Source organism: Chlamydotis macqueenii, chromosome 7 (assembly GCF_036417535.1).
Source record: "Chlamydotis macqueenii isolate bChlMac1 chromosome 7, bChlMac1.mat, whole genome shotgun sequence".
Taxonomy (NCBI): Eukaryota; Metazoa; Chordata; class Aves; order Otidiformes; family Otididae; genus Chlamydotis; species Chlamydotis macqueenii.
Window position 1 is genome coordinate 20,524,442 of NC_141562.1, and position 6,649 is coordinate 20,531,090.

Consider the following 6,649-nt stretch of genomic DNA (forward strand, 5'->3'; position numbering starts at 1 on the left):
TTCACATCTCAGGCTATTTTTACGGGACTGTTTTCAGTGAAATGACTCTTAACTTCCTGAAAATAAAAGGAAGAATCAGGCCTTTTGTTAATAAATACAATGGCACTGCCCCACTCTTGCAGTTTTAATATTTAAGACAAATATTTTCTTCAGTAAATTCTTAATTTTCCAGGACTGAGGCTGCTCTCAGGACATAGACCAACACTTGGTGGTTTGACTCCTTCCCACACCTGAACTCAGCTCCCAACCTCCCTCCATCCCTGACAAGAGCCATGTGTTCAGAACCTGTCTGAATCCCACCAGACATTTCCTTTCCTCAGTGCTAATTGCTGAAACATTTCCCTTAGAGGGGCTAGATAGACAGTAAGGGCATCTCTTCATTGATTTCAGTGTGGTTTGAATTTGGCCCTTGATTTTCTAAGATTCGTTTCACCTGTTAAGTAGAGTTGTGTCAGATTTGCCATTTTGTGATTTGACAGGGACAGCTGCAGCAGATGTGCACAGTGGAAATGGAGAAGTTTGTACTGGCTTGGTTTGGGTTTTGAGCACATTCAATCAAATGCCCATATCTGAAAAACATTTATTGTTCAGTCTCCACCCTTGAAAGTTTTTAACGCTTGTCTGGATAAAGCCCTGAACAACCTGGGGTGGCCTCAGAGCTGACCCTCCTTGAGAAGGAGGTTCATCCAGAGACCTCCTGAGATCACTTGCAGCCTGAATTATCCTATGATCTTATTTTGCAAACATTACAATTTTTAAACCAGCTTTGACTTGGAACTCAGAAAATGCAATCTCCCCTTGGAAAGGGCACATTTTGAAAGAAATAAAAATGAATTTGAAAACAAGAGTTTTTCAGGAACAAGGATCAATTTTCAAGTTGTTAAATTAAGGGAAATGGCTCCTATTATGAATATTTTTCCTTTTCTTTTTGTTTGTCACAAACATTTTGCAAAACTGACACAGTACCATTCATGTTGCACTTCTCTGTTGCTGTCACTGTATACAGCATAATATCTATCCAGTATAGAACAGAATGACAGCTACACATTAAAATACAACTAGAACTATTAGAGAGTTTTCCATGGTAGATTTAGACAGAACCTGTGCAATCTGAAAGCCTAGTAGGGTGCACAAGCCATTATTTTAATTTGATCTTACAAATTTAAATGCCCTTAACAGCCACAACTCAAGAAGAAAGCAGGCTCTCAGAGAACAGGATAGAAGCTTGCTTTCCAATGGGAGAATGTGGATACAAAGTATTTGTGCACGAATATAAAAGAAACCGTAATTTGACAAGCAAAATATAAAACTGCTTTTAAAAAAAAAAAATCCCTTTTGCTTGTTTAACTGTCATTTGTTTTGTAGACGTGCACACTTACGTTCTGTTTTTTCAAGGGTCTGAAACTCCTACTGTGGAGAATGGGATCCTCCAATATACTACTTCTAGGTATGAGAGGAAAGCAGAGTGCATTTTTTTCCTTTACTGTGAAGGCAAACTGAAACTTGGGCACCTGAAAAGGAGCCAGTCCTAACTTGGATACCTCATACATTTGCAGTAGGACTTCCTTATTTTGGACAAGTCTTTATATTAGCCAAGGGAGCTGCATTCACAGTGGTCTGTGTCTCTAAACTTGCACATGTCCCAGAAGGAGTTCTGACCTGGAGAATTTGCAGCTAAACACACACAGAACTGGGGAGTTTTAAAAACAAATATGAAAATGGTTCTTGTCATGTGTTCAGAGCTTTCCCTAGAGCACTTTGCCACAGGGAGTGAATAATGTTATACAAGTGTTGCTCCAGGTCTCTGGCCTAGACCATGCTGGTGGCCAACTTCTTCTTAAGGCTGTGGGAGTGTGTATGTGTATAAACAATCATATATATATATAATTTATATATATATATAAAATATATACCTATAAACTATAAAACTGCCAATTGCATATCATTATAAGATAGCAGTAGTGCCTGTGATGGTGAACACAAAATGTGCGTGGGTTAAAAGGAAGCCGAATGACACCTTTTCAAATAACAAATACTTTTCTTTCCTTGCCCTTCTATTTGTGTTTGTTGGATTTTTTTTTCCATTGCTGCTGTGGGAAACTAGGATGGAAGAGGTCATTACTAGGCAAAAAGGCAGCTGTAAATTGACCTCTTTGGGGGGTGAGCGGGCTATGGGAAATGTGCAATAGTCATAAAAGCAGTTGTAGGAAAGCACTGTTTCGTGATGCAAAAGACACTGACATTAAAACATAGGTTAAAGAGGTGTTGAGGCAAACTAAGCTGAATCCTGCCTTGCCAGCAGCCAGTGGTTAGGCATAAAGAACACAGCAGGCTGAGGGGAACCATAGTGAAAGCCATTGCTTTCACTACTCCTTTCTCCTGCACATGGCCTTTTTTTTTGCATGTTGCATTTCTGGGTGCCCTGAGGCTCGTTTGCAGCAGTGGTTCTTCCTTTGCAGATGTGACTAAGGTCAAACCTGGCTTACCTAGTCTTTGGCTCTTGGGCCAGAACCGCCTCCCTTTGAACCTCCTTCTGCTTCTGTGGCAACTGCAATGCCTTCCAGTCTAGTTGTTGGATGGCAGACTTGGGCTGCCATCCCACAGCCATGGCTCTGTTCCAAAAGCTCAAATTTTCTCATGCAAAATGCTGGATTTGTTTTAGAGAGTGTGGTTTAATTGAAATGGTCTACATGTGTGGATTTTTATCAACTCCTCTTTAAGTGTTCAGTGCCTTCCTAGGTCATCTGTCCAAGAAAATGTGTGTCATCAGCATGTTCCATCGATGCAACTGTATTTGCAAATAAAGTTATTTATTAATTAATAAATGGGACTTGTTTTACAATACTGGAATGACTTCTAGCCAGCTCTTTCATTGTAATTATCTCTCCTTGTAATTTTATCTCCAGTTATGCCAGCAGAAAAATCTGGCAACATGGAAGTGTGTGTTTGTGTGTGGTACACAATTAAAAGATCTAGGACATGACTGGATGCAGGGCTTCGTCCCCCTTCCTTCCCCTCCAAAAGAGATGGAGCAGGAGGCTGGGCAGAAACACCTTTAGCCCAGAACTCCTGCAATCATTCCCACCCCTCCCTGCTGTGCGAGGGCAGCAGTCTGTCCAGAGGACCCTGGGGATGTGGTGTCAGCACCCAGTAGCACTGGAAGAGGATCACCTTTTTGTCACTATCCAGAGGACATTAGGGCTTTCTCATTCCCTGTGTCCCATCCACCTGGGGAAGTTACCAGGTGTGTAACTTGTCTTTTTCCTTACTAACCAGTCCTGCAGACTGTATGTAGTCTCCAAAGTCTTGTCAGTGATGGTTTTGCATTTCTCCTCAGTCCCTCTTATTCTCTGTTGCATTATGAAATGCAGCAGAGACTCTTCTCAAAGTGATTTTGGCTCAGTTCTCATCCAGACTGGCCATTTTATTTAGATCTGCTCTTCTTTGATCCCTGACTAGCCAAGCAGTCCTTGCTGACAGTGAAAGCGTTACTGTGGTTTGAGTATAACAAAGCATAAACATAGAAGTTGGCTAGTTATGTTTTTACCAGAAATACATTGACAGATTTGCATATCTGTATTCAGGAATATACTGTTTTCTTTCTGAGTGAATAAAGAACTCTAAGTTTTATCCTCTGTCTTGCTCAAAAGCAGCATCAGAAGCTGGTGATATTGTACATGATGGGTTACATGGGCTTTAGTGAATACATACAAATGTGTAATTTGGAGCAACTGGTGTACAGTCATTTTTCTTAAGGAAACTCTTCTTCTCAGGCTTATAGGAAATAGAAAGAACATGAAACACCTGAGTAAATTGAACTTCAATGCGGGGGTTTTTTTGTGTGAAATGCTCATTATAACAACAGAGGTCAATGATTAATTTATTTTTTCTTTAGGATGATTATTCTGGTCTTATGATGAACTTACATTCACCACTGTTCCCTGATATTAAAGATAATATTGTAATTATGAGGTTTAAATCAGTAGGGAATGGCTGAAAATGATCTGTGGTCTTCCCTTACTTGTTTTTGATATTCTCAAAGTTTTCATGATATTGATTTTTACATTAGACCATCAAGTCTTTGGAACTCTATGGCCAATTAGAGACTTGTTTCTAATATGCTATTGAATATACTTAGAAAGTAGCATTTCAATAGTGCAGAAGAGAAATCATTTATGTCCCAATTGCCTAAAGCTCTGTGTTTTTATTAAAGCAGATTTACCTCATGCCTTTGGGGAAGCAGCTAGCAGTGCTAAAAGATAAGCACTTTCTTATGTCAAAGCCCATATCAAATAAATCAAGACCTGGAGTACTTTGAAAGAAGGAAAGGGGAAGACTGTGAGAAGCAAGGACAATCTTTGAAATCCTTCTAACAGTGGAAAGAAGTTGAAGTCCAGCAAAAAAAAAAAAAGTAAAAAATATTCAAAGCTGGAAATACACTTTGAAAGGCCAGGGCTTGTCAAAGTCAAGCTGCCTAACAGGCTAACTCTTCCCTACGCTGGCTTGGACTCCTTTGCCCTGGAGTTCCTAGATGCATTCACAGTCCTGTCCACTGGCTTTCAGTTTTAGAGCCTCATCCTCTCACAAGCGCCCTTCCAGTTGTTTAAAACTGGTGTAGGGAATAGCAGCATTCAGAGCACACAAAAAAAAGGGCCCCTCTGCTTTTTTGCTATGTCAGAAATGCCAAGGTTATCACCAACAATACGAAGCATTTCAGGTGAGACAAGGTGGCCGTCTTAAGGATCTTCCTTACATTGACAGACCACAGATAGCAGATAGATTTTGAGATAAAGAGCTATCCTTCTTTTTATTCCCAGTGCTGATAAGCTGCAGAGGATGTGAACTGGATCTGGCCCAAGAGAGACCCTTTCTTTGCACTGAGATTGCTGAAAGTCTGTTGGCAGAATTGGTTTCTGCTGGCCAGCACTGCTTGCCTGGATCACGTCTCCTCCTTCCCTTCCCAAGGAATGTGGATGGAAACATTTCAGAATTATTCCATGCCAAAACTGGATGTGGCTTTGTGAACTTTCCAATAGGAAAAGTCAGAAAGAAATGAAAGGAGAGTGTCATATTGTGTTGTAATAGAAGACAGTGTTATTGTTGATAATACATCCATATTTGGACATATGCCCATATAGAGATGTATCTAGGTATGTCTACATGTCTATATATAATTATAGGGATAGTATTCATGTTCTACTGAAGTGTCTGGACATGATCTAAACAGTGCCCTTGAACTGTGCTTTGCATCTCCCATCTGTCAGTCCGTGTGTCCTGTTACTTGCAGGGTCTGCCCCAAGGCAGCTCCATTTTCTCCTGGGCTTCCCATGTACTCTGGCATGTTCCACTGCCCTGGGGAGACAAATGTTTGCCTCTTTCCATATTCTTGACAGGACTAGGGTTGCCCCATACCTCCACCTTTCCCACTGGAAGAGTGGTCACCCTCTTTGGCAGACTTCTCTTGCTAAAGTTGGTGAGCCCTGAGCAGTCCCACAGACTGGGCCAGATGGGACAAGGGAGATGGAGAAGCCTTTTTGCTTAATACTCCCCCTTTATGAAAGCACTGCATTATCAGCCCGAGACAACAAACACTTCTCCTGGCAACAGGATCAGCCCCAACAGTCCAACCCAGCAGCACAACTGGCCCTAGCACTGATGCTACTGACAGCAAACTTCTCACCTTAGCAACCAGATGAGCCCTAACATAAACCAAGCAGGATCAAATACAAGCCAGAGTACTGGTCCAAAAATCTACTGACACAGCCAAGTCACATAACTGCACTTTAGCGGGAATTTTCCAATGAAATAGCTTCTCTGCTGGAAAAAAAAAAAAAAAGAAAAGAAAAGAAAAAACCCACACCAAAAGCATCAGCAACAACAACAAAAAAAAAGAGGCTGCTTTGACAACACTAAAGCTGCTGGTAAAAGAAGCACATTGGGGTGGTTTTTTTCAACCACTGTCTTCTCAGCTCAGAAATTTGCTGAAAAATTATTAAATCCTCCTCATTGCTTACAGGTATGTATAAGTGAACAGTCCTAGACCTTTTCTTTTGGATTGAAACAACTTTTTAAATAAATCATTCGTTAAAAACATGTATTAAGAAGTTGAAAGTAAAGCAAAAGTTTTGAAATCTCTCCAAATGTTTCCAATAGCCCAAGTTGTTTTATTACTTTGTGGTTCGCTGGATTGAACATTGTTTTCTAGGAGGTTTTGGTTGTTTTTTTTTTGTTGTTGTTGTTGTTGTTTCTTTCTTTCTTTATTGGTCCAGTTTAGAATGAGAAAGAGTTGCCACCATCACCAAAATGCCTGCGTGGGGGGAAAATGATTTCTGGTCTAGTCACCGACAAGTGCTTCCAGCATCAACTGCCACCAGTGAGCTACCATGGAGCTCCCTCTTGTGCTGGACTGTCCGTATCTCTGGATACAGCTGCCACATGACCAGCTCCATGCCAGTTGTCTTGTTATTAACGCTGAGTGAGGGTGGTTCCTGCTGCTAACTGTGTTTTCCAGTGCTAGAGGAACCTGGTTGTAGTTTTATATCCTACTGGGTATCCAAGACATGTTTAATGGTGTGCAATATCTGCATCCCTGGAGTATACTGAGAGAGGTTATCTGATCGTGCTCAGTAGGACACTAACCATATGGTTT